The sequence below is a fragment of the Drosophila suzukii genome (genome assembly GCF_043229965.1).
Source record: "Drosophila suzukii chromosome 2 unlocalized genomic scaffold, CBGP_Dsuzu_IsoJpt1.0 scf_2c, whole genome shotgun sequence".
NCBI lineage: Eukaryota > Metazoa > Arthropoda > Insecta > Diptera > Drosophilidae > Drosophila > Drosophila suzukii.
Genome location: NW_027255896.1, coordinates 24,574,171 through 24,592,809, shown reverse-complemented (window position 1 = coordinate 24,592,809; position 18,639 = coordinate 24,574,171). Strand labels below are relative to the sequence as shown.

Genomic DNA, 18,639 nt, shown 5'->3' with positions numbered 1-18,639 from the left:
GATCGATGAAAATAGGTGAAGCCCCAAGATCAAATGGTACCCAAAAAACACGGGAGTACTTTGGGGTTTTTACGCGACGTGCATAGATGTTTATTTGTACACTTGGAAATAAGAACTGCTTAAGCCTAACTTAACTTAAGCGCTCTAGAGCACAGCGGAGACTTAGGGGAGAGATGGAGAGGGAGAGCGGACGGCAGTGCGAGCGCGCGAGATGTAGACATCTGGATAAACCTGGCGCTCGACACTGCCTCCTGAAATGAAACGCCCTTTTGACGTAAACATATTCGGTCCAGGGACATGTTCTGAAAAGAATAACTCATGAACGTTGGCGTACCCCTATAAAAAGCCATAACGTTGCATTTAAGACAGTTTAAATTCAAAAGGTTGTACTGACACCATTCCTGGAATCTATTAATGTCTGACTGCAAGCAGAAACCAAATTCAATATTATTATATGAAAAACAAAGCTTAACATCATCAGCATACATTAGTACACGAGAGTGGTTTACGATAGAAGGAAGATCATTTATAAACAGAGTAAACAGCAAAGGGCCTAAATGACTGCCCTGAGGAACTCCAGATGTCACGTTGATCATCTTGGAAACCGCGTTTTTGAATAAAACCCTCTGAGATCTACCATTCAAATAACTTGAAATCCAAGTTAACAGATTATTCGGAAACTCGAGCTGATCTAATTTGAATAAAAGAAGAGAGTGGTTTACAGAGTCAAAGGCTTTACTAAAATGTGTATATATAACGTCCGTCTGCAATTTTTTGTTAAATTAAAAGAATGTTAGAATTAAAAGATGTCAATTCGAGCAGGTTAGTGGTGGTCGATCTACGCTTAACAAAACCATGTTGACACGGCGATATTAAAGAGAAGCACAAATGTTGCAACTGAGAGGTAATAATGCGTTCAAATGTTTTAGGAATTGCAGACAATTTGGAGATTTCTCTAAAGTTCTGAACATTAACCTTCGCACCTTTTTTGTGGAGTGGAATAATAAAAGAATCTTTCCAGATAGTAGGAAAAACAGATGATGAGATAGACAAATGAAAAAGTTTAAGAATGGGCTTACAAATAGTTCGTGCACAAAACTTAAGAACACACCCAGGGAGTCCATCTGGCCCCGGAGAATAGATTGGCGTTATAGTTTCTAAATCACTTAAGAGAGAACTTTCGGTGATTACAGGAGAAAAAATTCAATTTGCCCTGTTTAAGTGATTAGGGTAGCTAGAATTAGACCAAGAAACAGAACTTTAAGTAGATTGGAAGAATTCAGCAAATAAATCTGCAATTTCGGGATCCGTAGATGCCTCAATAGAGTTTAATCGTACAGATGATGGCAATGCTGAAGACTTTCGCTTAGCATTGACAAAGTTATAAAACTGCCTCGGATCCTTTGAAAATTCAAATTTACATCGGTTCAAATACATGGAAGAGCAATGACTGTTAAGTACATTAAAATTAGTACGAGCCACCACATATCTTGAAAAATCGGATGGCCTACCCAACTTTTTGTACTTTTTATAGAAGTTTGTTTTTAGGTTTCTAAGTCTTTGCAACTGATTGGTAAACCAAGGTGGCCTGTCTAACTTAGGAGGAAAACTATCAGGAACACATTCACGGAAAAAAGAGTTTAGGACTCTATAAAATAGTTCCGTAGCACTTTCAATATCCAAGCAATTATATAAATTTGTCCAGTTATATTGTGAAATCAAGTTGTTGAGCTTATTAAAGTAACGTTTACGAAAGCATCTACTTTTAGTTGGAGAAAATGAAGGAGAGAGGGTATCAACGCAGGGATGACAAATTGTAAGTTCTAATGTGGGATGATACTGGTCTTCAGGTACAACTAGTGGGTCTGGAATATAAGAACAAGTTACATAAATAGAAAAAGATTTCAGAGAAACTTTAACACCAACTAGAATTCGTTGGTGTTAAAGTTTCTCTGAAATCTTTGTCATTGGGATTAAGAAAGTATATTCTCTCCGATGTTAAAGTAGAGGTAACGGCAACCAGCACCCCACCCCCCCTACGAGGAGAGCGATCAGTTCTATACGTATTAAAATTTTTGGACAGAACTTCAGAGTCAGATATCTCCGGTTTCAGCCAAGTCTCAGTAAAGGCCAGAATGTCTTCAGAAAAGGCAGAGGAGTCAGCATAAAGCTTAGGTAGCTTCATATTGAGTCCCCTAACACTTTGATAGGTCAACAAAAAAAAAAAAAAAAACCTGCTCAGTTTTTTTAATCAGGGAGAAGCGTTCGATGTTCAGGCACCACAATATCTAGTCGCCCAACGTGGGGCACGTGTGTTAATTGAATTGTTTAAATAAAATAGTATATACTTATTTAAACGTGCCAAAAACTTTGCCTTTCACGCTCGCTCCGTTTGCACACAGCTGCACACATTCACGCATTCCAACGCAAGTGCAGTGTCGATAACCAACGGGACTGTTCTTCGTTTTCGCTTTGCGCTTGCCATTTTTGATCTATTCTCGACTCAGAATTGGAAACGAAACGTTTCGTTTTCTGCGTTGCTTTCGGTTCTCGATCTCTCTGTGCACCGGTGAGCCGCTTGCCCTTACATTTGTCGCTTTCGTAAATCAGAAGTTGTTCTGTCGTTTTGCACGCATCAGCCTTAACCTAAAAAAGTTGAGTTAACTGGAAAAAATCATGGTACCGACCAAGCCCACTTGACGAATCAAAGCTTCAAAGAGCGAATGTTAAAATAAACATTTCGCAAATTAAATCATAAGTTTATGATCGGGTTGATGATCAGGTTGAAGAGGAGTCTCTCAACTGCTCTGCCCCTGAACTCCAATGTCGTTTGGGAATTTGCAAGTCCTTTTTTAGAACACCGAGGATACGTACATAACAATCAAATTGCCAATCAAAAAACTCCTCGGCGAAGACCTAAGCAGCACAATGTATGAGTACAGTACCACAGCACCACCGCAGTCAAAACTTCCACGACGACCTTCGATGGTACTCACACGGAGTAAAAAGACTTCATAACGTCAATGTAAATTTTGTGCTCCAGCACTGGAAACAGTCTCCTGACATGCGACCAGTTTCGGAATTTGGAATCAGAGCAACGTTTAAGTGGTAAAATGGAATGGCAAGGATCATAAGGTGTCAAATTGTCTGTCGAAAAATCGCTGCCGAAGCTGCCTCAGCCGCATCATGCGCTATTGCATCACCACAGCTCTCTGCAGGCTGAATCTTCACAACCATCTACTACTACTACAGCCTGGTGGAGCAGTTGCCTATTCTCAACCACAATTCAGCGGAGCGCCAACTTACGTTAGTTCGCAGGCGTATCCCATCGGAGCTGCATCCAATGCTCACGCCCAATCTGATGCAAAGAAAGGATTACAGGTTATTCTAGCCACAGCAATGGTGATAGTTCAGGACTCACTGGGTCCCGAATCTGGGTTCTGGAATTTCCAACAACAAGCCATTCTGATGGTATTTTTACTTTGAAAAAATCTTGATCGCTAAAAGGACAATTGAAATATCTCTATCATTCATTCGTCGAATTTACTTCATGCATGAGCAATTAATGGGATCACTACCTGCTGAGACTCTGTTGCCACAAAAATCCTTTTCCAAGTGTGGCATCGACTTTTGCGGTCCAATCAACACTTATATTCGCATACTTGAAAGGGTCCTGTAAAGTCCTACATGGCCATCTTCGTCTGTAAGGCATCAAAGGACGTACATAAAGAAGTCGTGTCAGAACTATCGACTAAAGCATTTCTCGCTGCTTTCAAGCGAATGATTGCTCGGCGCGCATTGCCATCAGACATATATTGTGACAATGCTATCAACTTTGCAGGCGCTGCTAATCATCTCCACGAGCTGAAGAAATTTGTTCCTCTGACTTCATTAACTTTCATTTTATCCCTCCTAGGGCACCACATTTCGGCGGGCTGTGGGAAGCGGCGGTGAAAAGCGCGAAGGGATTGCTGAACATACTCTTACTCCTTTATCGTCTGATCCAAGTGATTATTAAGCAATTACTCCGGGTCACCTGTTTTTGGGAAAATCGCTGCGGGCTTTACCAGAGCGCCAAATAACTTCTGTAAACTTCACCAATCTTCAGCGTTTTGATGTCGTGACGACCATCAAACAAGAGGTTTGGCGCTGCTGGTCATTGGAGTACATAAACGAACTGCCAACCCGCACTAAATGGTCCCAGCCTTCGACCAACATCAACGTTGGATCTTTGGTCATTATCCACGACGACAATCGCCCTCACACATTGGAAACTCGGCCGCATCGACGCCGTGGTAGCGGGCAAGGATGGGCTGGTTCGAGTTGCTCATCTTCGAACTCCCACTGGCTTCTGCTCTAGGCCAGTTCACAAGCTGGCATTGATTCCAACATCTGATCTGAAGGACTGAGAAGTGTTGAAAGCAAATCCTTTCAAGGGTGCCGGGATGTTCGGACAAACTACGTTTTTCACTGTATATTAACATTTGAATGATACTGTGCACTCTGTTATCTAACATGTTGAACCAATTATGTTCACTCAGCTTAAGCTGGCAATAAATCAGTACGAAGAAGAGAGTGAAACGGATAACATCTTTTCTTGACAAGCTACCAACTTTCACACTGCCCAGTCCCTTGTTTCATGTCGCCACAAAAACGATTGTGGATGCAACAGTGTTATTGCGTAAAGTTCGTCAGTCGTCAGTCCACACTACAACCCAAGTTTAGTTATCGCTTGATCGTTAGACGATATTATTCCTTCCCCTTCACATATTCTTGTGTCAAGCGGATCGTCGCGAGCCGTGAAATACGATCCCCTATTGTCAAAGTTGTCCGTCAAAAGTTATGTCATTGTTCTTGACATCTCGCGTCAGCACCCCTCTGTTAGAAATGTATTGATACTCGCCCCTGAAAAGTTAATATTTAATTATCATATAAAAATGTAAATTTATAAAAGTATACTTAGTATTTCTAACCGGTGTTGTAATTTAGTTCATATTATTAACTGTACCCATAGTTTGATAAGAATTGATGATCGAATTTAACTATGAACGTAGTAACATTATCCAGCAATACGTTTTTATCACAGCGAGAGAGGCCAATGACTTTAGGTACTGTGGGGATGACAACAGCCTTTTCAATTTTATTACAATGTATGAGCTATGAGAAGTCTAGACAGAAGGTCTCAGTATATAAATTCGCCAACTCTGTTATAATTTTGGGTAAGTTTACTTGGACAGCAAATACTGAATTCTAATATTGGATTGTAGTGTTTTGTAAAGCGTAATTGCTAGCGCTTGTTTAGTAAACATTGTATGTATTTGTATATATATATAAGAGTTGAGGTGTGGACTGACGACTGACGATATATATATATACATATAGGTTGTGTTAGGTAGGTCCCACTTAGGCCACAATGGCCCCTTGTGATACCATGTAATCTCTGTACAGATCCTTTTTCCAAGCTCATGGGTTATTGGGTTTCTCAAACTAGTTTGATCTTTTTTTGGAAACATAGGTGCTTGGAAATGCTTAAGTCCTGTATGGCCTCCAGGTTCGGAAGTGCGTATCTTCCTAGGGTTTATAGACGTTTGAGGTTGTACGCTGGGCAGAAGCAACGGAGGTGTTCAATGTTCTCGTCTTCGTCTACCTGCTTACTGCTGCGGCAGTAGTCGTGGTTGCTGAGTCCCAGCCTACGCGCGTGAGTCCCGTGAGAGTGTCTTCCCTGTTGCACTGTAAGAGAGTTTGGATTTTTTTTCGGGCTGTATTTTGGCCAAGAGAGCTTGGAAGTGTGGCATGTTGAGATTGTGTTCCATCGGTGGTTGGAGAGGGAGTACAATGTCTGCTTTTGGAGAGCCTACAGGTTGCCATGGACATATCCACCGTGTCCTTATAGCAAATGATATCGGCTGTTGTCTCTTGTCTGGCTAACTCGTCTGCTATGCGGTTGCCCTCAATGCTGCGGTGTCCAGGCAGATGAGGTTGATTCTCAGATGAGTGGCAATCTTATTGGAGTCGAGGGCCCTGAGGGCTGCTTGACTGTCCGAAAAGATGTAAATGTCTGTGTCGTGTGTAACGAACACAATCTATGAGCGTTGTCCACCCTAACACCTCTGTCTACGCTTTGACCGGCCTACTCAGGGAGATGGGTGTGGGTTTGTGTTAAGATGAAACAAGAGTGTCACAGAACTAACAATAGTAGACAGAGAGACGGTAACGATAAGGATTTTTAACCCATCGGCTAAGATTCGGACGAGAGACTGTACCTATCGAAGACGGAGGCCCAGATGTTATTGGCCACCTTCTTTACCCACCCTACCTGTGAAGTCTCATTAGACTCCACCCTTAAAACAACCGCTGCGCTACATCCTCTAAGGGTCCCTCAAAAGATCACAAATTAATTCATCTTTAATTTCATTTAATACGGCAAATACGATAATATGGTTCATGGTTCTTAATACTACAAATCCTAACACTAAAGCCTTAGAACTAAGCGTTCTTTACGCCAAAAGACTCTCTATATGATCGAGTGTCAGAACAAGATTATCAAATATGAAAAGAAATGGATATTTTGTTTAAGTTAAGTTATTACGAAACTGATTACATATTTTATCGATATGCGGTAAGCTTATTCAAAAATTACAGGAAATCACTTAGGCGGATTACGTTAAATTATATAAGTGCAAACGATTCTTATTTAATATTTATATCAATACGCGAATGTGGAAAAATTACATGTATATGTTGGTACCAAAAGTGCGCGGGCTCAGACAAGAATAAATATATATGTAGGAATGTAAATGATTTACGGCTATGCCGTACTTACGAACTCTTCAACGAAGTCAGCAGGCCTGATGACGATCGATGTGCGCTGTAGAATAATTTAATTTAAGTGTATATATGTCATACTATGTCGTAAGCACACACGCAAGTATAAAAGCTAAATAGGAATCGTAAATTAAATTAGAAACTCGTCGTACAAATATTTAGAATATGAATATTAAACTACAATCGCTTTAGCGATACAAAAACGAGTTGGCAGTCCCGGCCAAAATTAACTGGAAACCAGAATTGGAACAGCCTCTGCTGTCTTGCCCGAATTACGCCGAATCGGCGCCGGTGCGTTTTTCGCCCGAACTGCAACGTGATCTGACTTGTAGATCGTCGAGCGGACTTGGCAAAGTCAAAACCTCACGCGGGTTGACTGCGGCGATCCTTGAAGCCGCTTATGGTTTGCCGATGATGAAATTAATCCAGGTGTGGCAAAGAAGACAGATTCCTTTCACGCGGTGTGCGGTATAAAAATCCCGAATGGCGATTATGGCCTGGCGCTGAAGAAATGTATGGTTCCGCTGATGAATCGCTGCACGCGGCACCTGCTCCTTGCTGTGCGCAGAGGGAGGACTGTAAAACTTCCGTCAATTCCGAGAATTTGCACGTGTCTCTGGTCACTGCTGTTTTCCGGGAAATACAATTAGATTTTTTCAATATATCGTCGAATAATCTTACCACCAATATTGGGAGTGATAACAGGTCGTACTGCTTGACCTAAATTCCTAGAATTTCACACGCGGATGTGTGGATGCGAACGGGTTTGAAAATTATAGCACTTTTTGCAGGGAACGAACCGATCTCGGGAGAAGCTTTCGACAAAGAGGAGGAAATCATGGCGTCTAGAGTGGATGTAGGATGCACAAAATCCCCAAAATCCATAAAAATGGTATTTTTGGTATTCTAGCGAGGATCGGATTCTTGCTACTGAAGGGTTGCATCTGGGCTATTTATGTTAATTACCATGGGTAATGTCTTGACTAGGAATGCCAACTTGGCCGAAAATACTGACTCCCACAACCACAGTTTTGATTTTTAGTCCCTGTGACTAATAATAAAAACTGAAAAAGGAGTCAGGAGGGATCACCAGATGTCCTTGGCATGGAATTTACCAAGCTCTTTGCCGTTCATGTCTTCCAGAACATATAATGATTGACCAAGTTTCTCCTTAACTCTCGCTTTTGTTCCGTCTGGTGCTAGCTTTGCGTTGAAATGATTGGCAGCGTTGCTCAGCGCAAAGTTCCGTTTTGTCACCTCTTGACTTACTTCGAACGATCTAGGCCTCGTACGTAGGTTATATGTGCGCTGGTTCGTCTCATAAGCTTTGCTTAGATGTTTATGGATGCTTGCACGAATTTTCTGACACTCGTCAGTCCTTGAAAGGTTGACATCACCTTCGGCGAGTAAACCCAACTTGCGCAACAGTTTATAGTCCTGGTCGTGTGAGATCATATGTTGCTCAAAAACAACTTGGTACGGTGATACACCGATAGACTGATGAAGGAAGTAACGAAGTGAGCAATTGATGCTGCTGAGGATAACATCCCATTCACGCTGGTCCGAACGAATGTAAGCTCTTAAAGCCGCGTTGATTGAACGGTTGACTCTTTCCGCTGCGTTGGGCTGCGGAGCATAGGCACCTGTGAACATGTGGCGCACGCCATATTTCGAGAGGAAGTCAGAGAAGTCACGGCTTCTAAACTGAGTGCCGTTGTCACTCACGACTGTCTCAGGCACACCAAAGCAGGGAAAGATTTCGTCCTGCAGTATACTGATTATCACTTTAGTGGTGAACTTTTTCACTGGCTTTAAAAAAGTGAATTTTGAAAAGTGATCCAGGAGAATCAATATGCCTATGTTTCCAGACTTGGAACGCGGAAATGGGCCAATAAAATCCAGATATAGTCGTTGAAATATCCTTTCGCTATGGACTTGAGCGCCCATAGGTGGTTTCAAGGAACGCGTAGGATGCTTTGTAGTGAGGCACGTTTCGCAGTTGCGTATGTAGTCCCCCACGTTGATTACCATGTTTGGCCAGTAAAAGCGGCGGCGAGTGCGCTCTAGGCATTTGGTCATTCCAGAAAGCGCAGATGATGGTTGGTCATGGGCGGCACTAATTACGCTTTGGCGTAACGATTCGGGTACGAACAATTTCCAGCAATCGTCTGGTGAAGTGTCAATTGAATTGGGCAATGCTGCACGGTGATAGATAAAGTCGTCGACTACTTGGAAATCAGGTAGCTGTGAGGACGAGATTTTGTTCCGGAGTGCAGAATATTCTTCCGATTGAAGAGCATCTGATGCAAGATCGATTTCAGGGTGAACTTCAAAATCCAGCGCAGCAACTTCCACGTCCTCGAAAGCACGGGATAGAGCATCCGCCACAACATTTTCACATCCTTTACGATGCTCGATTTCAAAGGAGTAACCCTGAAGTTTGATAGCCCAGCTGGCCAGTCTACCGCTTAAATCAGATTGATTCATAAGCCAACGCAAACTGGAGTGGTCAGTAACTATTTTGAAAGAATGTCCATCAATATACATCCTGAACTTTTTTATTGCCAAGACTACAGCCATGCATTCAAGTTCTGTAACTGTATAGTTACGTTGGGTTTTGTTGCCAGAACTGCCCCAACACCATGTAGTGATGCATCGCATTGCAGAATGAACAGTTTCTCATAATCGGGGTGAGCGAGACATGGGGCAGAACATAACTTGGCCTTGATGTTCTCAAAGGCCTCTTGAGCATGTTCATTCCATTGAAAGTCTTTGCCACGTAGCAACTCTGTTAGGTGGAATATGACTGAGGAATAGTTTGAAATGAAGCGCTGGTACCAACCAGTCATACCAAGAAATCTTCTCAGCTGTTTCTGAGTTTTTGGTATCGGGAATTCACTGACAGCGCTAATCTTGTTTGGATTCACTTGAAGTGTTCCTTCTCCAACCAAATATCCCAAGTAATCTACCCGTTTCAGACAGAACTGGCTTTTCTGGACGTTAATTGTCAATCCTGCTTTTCTCAGCTGGGTGGCTACCTCAGAAAGATGTAGAAGGTGGTCTTCAAAGCTGCTTGACAACACCAAAAGGTCATCAAGGTAGACTAGAACGTGCGACTTCAGCTGATACGGTATTACAAGGTCCATTAAACGGCACATGGTTTGTGGTGCGTTGGTCAAACCAAATGGCATCCTTTTGAATTGGTACAGCGGACGGTTCGGTATCGTGAACGCTGTCTTTGCACGGGACTCTTGATCTAGGCAAATTTGCCAAAACGCATCCTTGAGATCTATTTTAGAAATGCAATGCACTGGCGGGAGACGACTAAGCAGACCTTCCATAATAGGAATCGGGTAAGCATCCTTAATGGTAACTGCATTAAGTTTCCTCGCATCGAGACAGAAACGTACCTTGCCAGGTTTGACGTGCAAGGTAACCGGAGAAGACCAAGGCGATGATGGTGCCTCTTCTATGACGTCCATTTCAATCATGCGATCGATTTCGACACACAAAAGCTTTTCCTTAGCTGGCGATAAAGGATAAAACCTTTGTTTGATTGGTTTCGCGATAGATGTGTCAATGTTGTGTTCTATCAATCTGGTCAAACCTAGGCCCTCACTTTCGAATGATGGAAAGAAGTCGATTACCTTTTTCAGCTTTGATTTCTGTGCGTTGGATAAACAGATGTGTGAGGGGTCGTCCTCGGGTTTGTATTCAATTTCGTTAACTGAAATCGAAAGTTGGATGGAAATGCCAAAGGTTTCCCAGAAATCCATGCCGCATATCACGCTGTGTTGAATAGAGGGTACTATTAAGAATTCAAATTTTGAATCTATAGAGTTGTACGTCAAGGGAATGGAGATTGTGCCAGCCAAAATTTGTCAAATATTATTTGTTGGGCAAGCTTTCCACCAATGACACTTTTGTTGGCTCCGCTGTCTAAGAGAGCTGAATATTCGAGGCCGAATATTCATTCTTTTGTGGATGATTGATGAGATAATGCAACGGTTAAAAGCTCGTTTGCGCATCCAGAATTTACGTATACGCAAGGTAGAACGACGTTTGTAAGCAAAGATAGAATTGACACTAACAGGTTTAAGCCTTCGTTTAAGATACTCTTGCAGGCACAGGTGATATGGATTGAACGCTTAAGTAGTCGGTTCATCAGGTTTGGGAGTAGACAAATCAGATAAATTATCCGTTGCCGCAGCATTCGGAGTACTAAGAATATCCAAGGCTAACGGCGGACATTCATTTTGCGAATGTCCTGCTTGGAGTTTTCCGATACCGATTTACATATTGCACAATTTGGTTTATATACATCGGGTATGCCGCAACCGTAACAGAAAATACGGCGAGGTTTTAGACAATCATGGTACCTGTGACCTGTTCCATCACAGTTCCAACATATGAATTTGTCTGCAAGCTTAATTACGCAGACTTCGCCCTCGACATCGGCTTCGTCTTCGGACTTATCTTCAGAGTCATATTCGTGAAGAATTGTGTTGACAAACCGTTTTGTTACATTAGGGCGTTGAATTGGCTTCGATCGAGTGCTACGATAAAATTCTTCGAGGCGGTGACACGCCTTACGCAAAGCTTCCAAAGAAGGGGTGTCAACATGCAGTAACTCAAGTTTCAAGTCTGCCTTAAGATTGTGGCGCACTTCGCTGGCTAGCTCATTATCATGCATGGGTTCTCGGAGGGAATTAGCTATGATAAGCATTGCGTCAAGAAAGTCGTCAAAACTTTCGTTTGAACCCTGCTTACGACGACGCATGGCACTTTTTATTTCACGGTCTGATCTCTGATCTGAGTATCTCTCCTTTAAGCGTCTGCATAATACATGCCAGCTCATGTCATCTACCGACCTATGAACACGCCAGTAAAAAGATAGAGCAGGACCTGCAAATAGCAAATTTGCAAACTGCGACAACAAATCGAAATTTCCGTTTAGGCTTTGTGTAGTGAGACAGTTTACACGGTATATAAAATCCTCAATTGCGATGTCGTCAGCTGACCCACTGAATTTGATTCGCCAGTTGGAAATCACATTTGAAATTCTGTCAGGACGATCCAGAGAAAGATCGCTGCGATCGCTTCGCACATCCGGAGAGTTCCTAACTCGCTGACTGTTTTGACCCTGATTGTTCTGGAAACCGACTTGTCCTGAATTGTTATGGAATTCGTGATGCGTATTGTTATCCACAAACGTAGACCTATTCAATTGGCTAAACATCTGAGTCATTTTTTCTGTGATTGTATCTGTCATGGTTACTTGAAATGTTCTCTGGTTCTCTAACATGCTTTTTTGAAATGCTCGCATTTGATTCGCAAGACTTTGCTGATCTGGGTCTTCGGTTACATCTGAGTCATTGGTTTGCCTATTGTCTTGATGGGAATTCGAGTTGCCATTCTGAGAGACGATAATATTGTTCTGATTATCGGCGTTACGAGACCTAGATCTGGTCATCATTCGATTTTGCATACCGGAATTCGGGTTAGATACCGTCTGGGACTGATAACATGGTTGAGAGCATGTTGGACAAGTGTTGTTTTCCTGCAGCCAGTTTTGTAGACAAGCCTTATGAAAGCAATGTTTACAAGCAGTTTCAATTAAATCCAATTCGAAAACTACTGCGTTGCAGATGGTGCACGTCACTGAGTCATCATCACCTAGAGAAACTAGGTTCTCGTTGCTGTGCCTAACCGACATTTTTTAAAACCTAACTAAACAACCAACTAATCTCAAAAACTTAAAAAGAGAAATAGAAGATATACGATATGCGATAGAAATATACGATATGCGATAGAAATGTACGATATGCGATAGAAATATACGATATGCGATAGAAGTATACGATAATCATTCAACAATGACAAGGCGAGAAATATCCTTGAGAAATACGAAATGCGATAGTATCATAAAATTAAGAGGGGCTTATCCTGAGGAGTAATGTAGCAGCAGGTTGATTTTTGTTCGATAGGTACTAATTATTAACTGAAAATGTTTGCGGAATTAATTATATAAAAATAGTATTTTGAGGTCTAGCCAATCAAAAGAGGGACTAGCCGAATTTTTCCAGCTAGAACAAATCTCGATTTTAATTGGATAGAAGATGTGGTTTGAAAACTGAAAACTTGGTAAAGAACCGACCTTAAATCAGAACTAAAATTCCGAAGTATCACATAATCAAAATGGAATGTTTTTAACTATAATGTCCGAGTATGACCGAACTGATAGAAAAACATGTAACAAAAGTATAACATTTCTGCTGGTATGGCTCCGAATCTATCCAGAGTACCATCAAATCCAAGTCAAAAATGAAATACTAACTGAAACTACAATTTTACAAAAATGGATGGATTGAAATATTTTGGGGAAGCTCGGCTGTCAAACGACAGATGCCTGATCAGGCATCGGGCTGGCTCCATTGTTGGGCGCCATTTAATTCTGTAACGAACACACTCTATGAGCGTTGTCCACCCTAACACCTCTGTCTACGCTTTGACCGGCCTACTCAGGGAGATGGGTGTGGGTTTGTGTTAAGATGAAACAAGAGTGTCACAGAACTAACAATAGTAGACAGAGAGACGGTAACGATAAGGATTTTTAACCCATCGGCTAAGATTCGGACGAGAGACTGTACCTATCGAAGACGGAGGCCCAGATGTTATTGGCCACCTTCTATACCCACCCTACCTGTGAAGTCTCATTGGACTCCACCCTTAAAACAACCGCTGCGCTACATCCTCTAAGGGTCCCTCAAAAGATCACAAATTAATTCATCTTAAATTTCATTTAATACGGCAAATACGATAATATGGTTCATGGTTCTTCCTTCTTAGTTCTCTCAACTGGAATGGACCCTGTAGAACAGTTCGTCGTTTTCGTCCGTTGTCCCTGCCAATTTGTAGATCCAATTATGCCCTTCATGATCCTTTTCGGGTTCTTTGTGACGACTATAATGCACTGTGTCACGTCTTACTGTTTGATAGCCCTAATGCAACTAATTATGATAAACTTATGTATTTTCTATCTTCCAATAATTTGTAAATTTCTATGTTACAAGCCATTCTATGTGAGCATGTATTTTAAACTGTCTATTTTTATGTCGTCTTTTTCCATGTCCGCGATTTCGTTTACTTGCCCAAATCGGTTTAGGGCTCCGCGCGTAACAAGCATTGCTTGGTGTCGTAAGGGCCACTTGTTTGTACTGACCATAGTGCATCAACGTCCAAGAATACTACAAATCCTAACACTAAAGCCTTAGAACTAAGCGTTCTTCACGCCAAAAGACTCTCTATATGATCGAGTGTCAGTACAAGATTATCAAATATGAAAAGAAATGGATATTTTGTTTACGTTAAGTTATTACGAAACTGATTACATATTTTATCGATATGCGGTAAGCTTATTCAAAAATTACAGGAAATCACTTAGGCGGATTACGTTAAATTATATAAGTGCAAACGATTCTTATTTAATATTTATATCAATACGCGAATGTGGAAAAATTGCATGTATATGTTGGTACCAAAAGTGCGCGGGCTCAGACAAGAATGAATATATATGTAGGAATGTAAATGATTTACGGCTATGCCGTACTTACGAACTCTCCAACGAAGTCAGCAGGCCTGATGACGATCGATGTGCGCTGTAGAATAATTTAATTTAAGTGTATATATGTTATACTATGTCGTAAGCACACACGCAAGTATAAAAGCTAAATAGGAATCGTAAATTAAATTAGAAACTCGTCGTACAAATATTTAGAATATGAAAATTAAACTACAATCGCTTTAGCGATACAAAAACGAGTTGGCAGTCCCGGCCAAAATTAACTGGAAACCAGAATTGGAACAGCCTCTGCTGTCTTGCCCGAATTACGCCGAATCGGCGCCGGTGCGCTTTTCGCCCGAACTGCAACGTGATCTGACTTGTAGATCGTCGAGCGGACTTGGCAAAGTCAAAACCTCACGCGGGTTGACTGCGGCGATCCTTGAAGCCGCTTATGGTTTGCCGATGATGAAATTAATCCAGGTGTGGCAAAGAAGACAGATTCCTTTCACGCGGTGTGCGGTATAAAAATCCCAAATGGCGATTATGGCCTGGCGCTGAAGAAATATATGGTTCGGCTGATGAATCGCTGCACGCGGCACCTGCTCCTTGCTGTGCGCAGAGGGAGGACTGTAAAACTTCCGTCAATTCCGAGAATTTGCACGTGTCTCTGGTCACTGCTGTTTTCCGGGAAATACAGTTAGATTTTTTCAATATATCGTCGAATAATCTTACCACCAATATTGGGAGTGATAACAGGTCGTACTGCTCAACCAAAATTCCTAGAATTTCACACGCGGATGTGTGGATGCGAACGGGTTTGAAAATTATAGCACTTTTTGCAGGGAACGAACCGATCTCGGGAGAAGCTTTCGACAAAGAGGAGGAAATCATGGCGTCTAGAGTGGATGTAGGATGCACAAAATCCCCAAAATCCATAAAAATGGTATTTTTGGTATTCTAGCGAGGATCGGATTCTTGCTACTGAAGGGTTGCAGTCGGGAGGGATGTGCTTAGTGTCCTTTGTAGTTGGGCCTTGAAGAACAAGCCAGGGCCGGTGGACTGAAGGGCTTAAATGAGTTGATAGCCCACTTGATGCGGTCAAGGTTTCAGATATTGTCTATACTCTGATCGTCGAGGTTCTACTTGAAAAATGGGTGTATAGCATGAGTTCAAGGGTTTCCTGGCTTTTTTCCGTCCAGGTGTCAGCCTTGGTGTTTAGGTAGCCAATGGTTGCTGAAGATTTTGCCCAGATAGTTCTGAGTCTGGATGCCTCCGTGGTTGCAGAAGTTAGCCCATTCTCTTTGTTTCGATATTATTATCTTTTTTTTGTATAGGCTTAGCTTTGTGTGGTATATGTTCCAGGAAGCTTCGCTGTTGTTGTACTTAGCTCTGTTGAAGAAGGTTTTGCACTCGCATATAAGTTTCGCCAGGTTTGTGTTCCACCAAGGCGGTTTGTGCTTTGTTTTGACTGTTCTGCATGGGCAAGCCTCTTTTATGGCTTCACTGCAGATTTCAGTGAAAGAATTGACTTGGCTGTCTAGTTCTTGACCGTTTAGTACGTGGGAGGATAGTCTAGAGTAATTGTACATTCTATGTATCGGTGGTCTGAGAATGGTTTTTTGACCCCCACTTTCCACGCTTCAAGCTGGTTAAGCATGGGATCAAACATAAGGGTAATGTCTAATACTTACCTGATAGTTCTATTGGTTAAATTTGGGTCATTACCTTTGTTGGAAATAAGTAGATTTGATTGAAAGAGATAGTCATAGAGTAACTCACCCCTTTTGTTTGTGCTTGTTCTTCCCCATTGCGTGTGGTGTGAGTTAGGTGAGTTCCTTAGATGAGTGTGAGTGTATGAGTTGTTGTGTTATGGTGTTTGGTATGGGCCCGTCATGGTCGTGAGCCAGATAGAATTATGCTATGATGTGATGTGTGTGTGCGTTTAAGTCCAGTCTGACCGTGGTGAGGTCGCCTTTGTTAAACGTTGGAATTAGATAAGAGTTAATGTGTGTTTTAGTAAGATTGCTGTTCCTGGTTTTACCCTTACCCATGGTATGGATTAGATTGTATAGGGGGGTTGATGAGCCACAGATGTTGTTACCAACAATCCATGGCTCTTGGATGAGGACTACTCCTATTTTGCCTGTTGCCAAGCGGGTTAGGAGTGCTGTGATGCAGATTAATCTGCACCATCTTCAGGGCTGAGCTCGGGTTGGGCACCCTCCGCTTCCTCAACTATGTCCTGGAATGCCCTGTGTGCTCAGCTGCTTCAGGCTTTCGGTGAGCTCTGATTTAGTTAACACGTACCCTGTGCGGTTCGCCTTCCGTGTTCATTCCCGTCATTACCAGGGGCGCTCATAGGACGCGCAGGCAGCCAGGTTGTCTGCCGCTAGGATATCAGTATCATAGATGCGGAGTTGCACCTTGTCAAACCCATAGTTCAGCCGGTTCTGCAGGGCTGCGAGGGATTCTAGACATGCCTGGTTAAGGACGATCACCACGTTCATTGTGACGCGCTTGGCTTTCTCCACCTTAACCACTTTCCAACCATCTGTCGGAAGCTTTGGGTTGAACCTTGTCAAAGGGCTAGGAATAGCCCCTGACTCAGAACGTTCAGACGGCAGCCACACCCTCGCTCTCGGTCGGGACGGGATGTCCGCGGCCTTGCAAACGGTCATCTTGGTTCAGGGGTGGTGATGGCAGCCTGGGTTTTCGACCAGCACTTTCAACGCCACTCTCGCAAGATCCCGTCTAACCAGATCCCACTGGTTTCTTGGGATCCTGCCGCCTTCATCGTTCTGATCGATGACGCCAATGATCTTCGATCCTTTAACACTTCCGCAAAGGACCTCGACCATGTGCCGTGGTTAGTTGTCTTGGCCTTCTTTCTCGCTGGTTGCGCTACTTCCATCGACCTCTCTCGCTTGTTGCTTTTGCTTGTAGTCAGAACGATGTCGAAGTCTGGGTCTACCGCCTTTGCCCATGCTATGCCCGAATAGTAAGCAGGAATTGGGCTGTCGGCAAACCCTGCCGATCCTGACGTGATGTTGATTGGATGTGGCGCCCGAAGGTTGTTTGGCAAGCGCACCTGTTGACTACCATGGGTCCGGTATCGGAGTGCACAGAGAAAACTCGGACGGCTCTAGTTACGTTGGACGGATGCCTGAATACTTAAGCAGGAACTGGGCAGGCACAGTGAGCGTCTGGTGTGACCGGCCTGGACAGAGCAAGGGAGAGGAGGCCGTGGCGGGCAGGGCGGTTGTCTTGAAAACTCAGTGCCTGTTCACCCTAGTCTTAGAACGGTGACGCTTTCCTAAGCCCCAATAGCCAAACTCGTCGTCATCTCTCACGAGTGGCGGTAGAAGTATCTGGAGCAGCGGAAGCCGCTGAGAGTGGATGACTGCGAGAAGAATCGTTGCAAGAAGCACTAGCACAAGACAATTAAGCTTTCTAGCTAAGAGCCTTGAGTAAAAGCCTCATAGCCGGAATTCTAAATTGTGGTTTTCCTTGACCGGGAGGTTTTTCTATAAATTCAAATCTACTGAGCTTTCCTCACGAATTTTGTAGCATCTGGCTTCTCCAATGTCACACCAAGAACTATAGAGAATGGGTGCCTTCTCTACTTACGTGCACCTCGGCCTTGGCACCACTTGCGATGCTGCTCAGCAGGATCTGCAGGTGCGCATTGACCGCCAGCAGGTGATCTCGACGCGCTATCAGTGGTCACGTGCTCCTCCTGCTTAATTGCGTGCACCAGCTGCAGAGCGAGAACTTCCGGCTGGATGAACGCCAAAGATCAAGGAGAAATCAATGGACGCATACCAAATGTCAAGTATAGCAAAAATAGTTATACATTTGAAATGTACTGTACTGGTAGAGTAAAAGACTATATTGATCTGCGTGTTGTTTTTTCGTAGACTTGTGCCTCTTGCGTGGAAATAGACCGTGATGTGGATGGCTATGTGGCGCTGACCAATGATCCTTTTATGAAACTGTTTGATAAACTTATGGGCATAGTTGCTGATTTCAAAGAGCTTAAGGCCGACCTTGATTATAAAAAAATATCAGTAGGGACACCTAAACGCAAAAAGACCGCTCCTTTAAAATATGTTGAAGTAAAGGCATTAGTTCCAAATCAAAAGTTAGCTTCAAATATTTTTACCCGATCGGTAACGGCACCTATGTCGGCTTCCACTGGCGTTGGGGGACCTAAAGCTTCACTGCCAGCAGTACCCATAGGTACCAACAAC

The 18,639-nt window shown here is 42.9% G+C and overlaps 1 protein-coding gene across 1 annotated transcript in view; it reads left to right on the top strand.

Annotated features, from left to right (window-relative positions):
* The window catches only part of LOC108007735 (scavenger receptor class B member 1), a gene marked incomplete at its 3' end in the record, with an annotated part of 434,380 nt that overhangs the window by 397,878 nt on the left and 17,863 nt on the right, over positions 1-18,639 (top strand).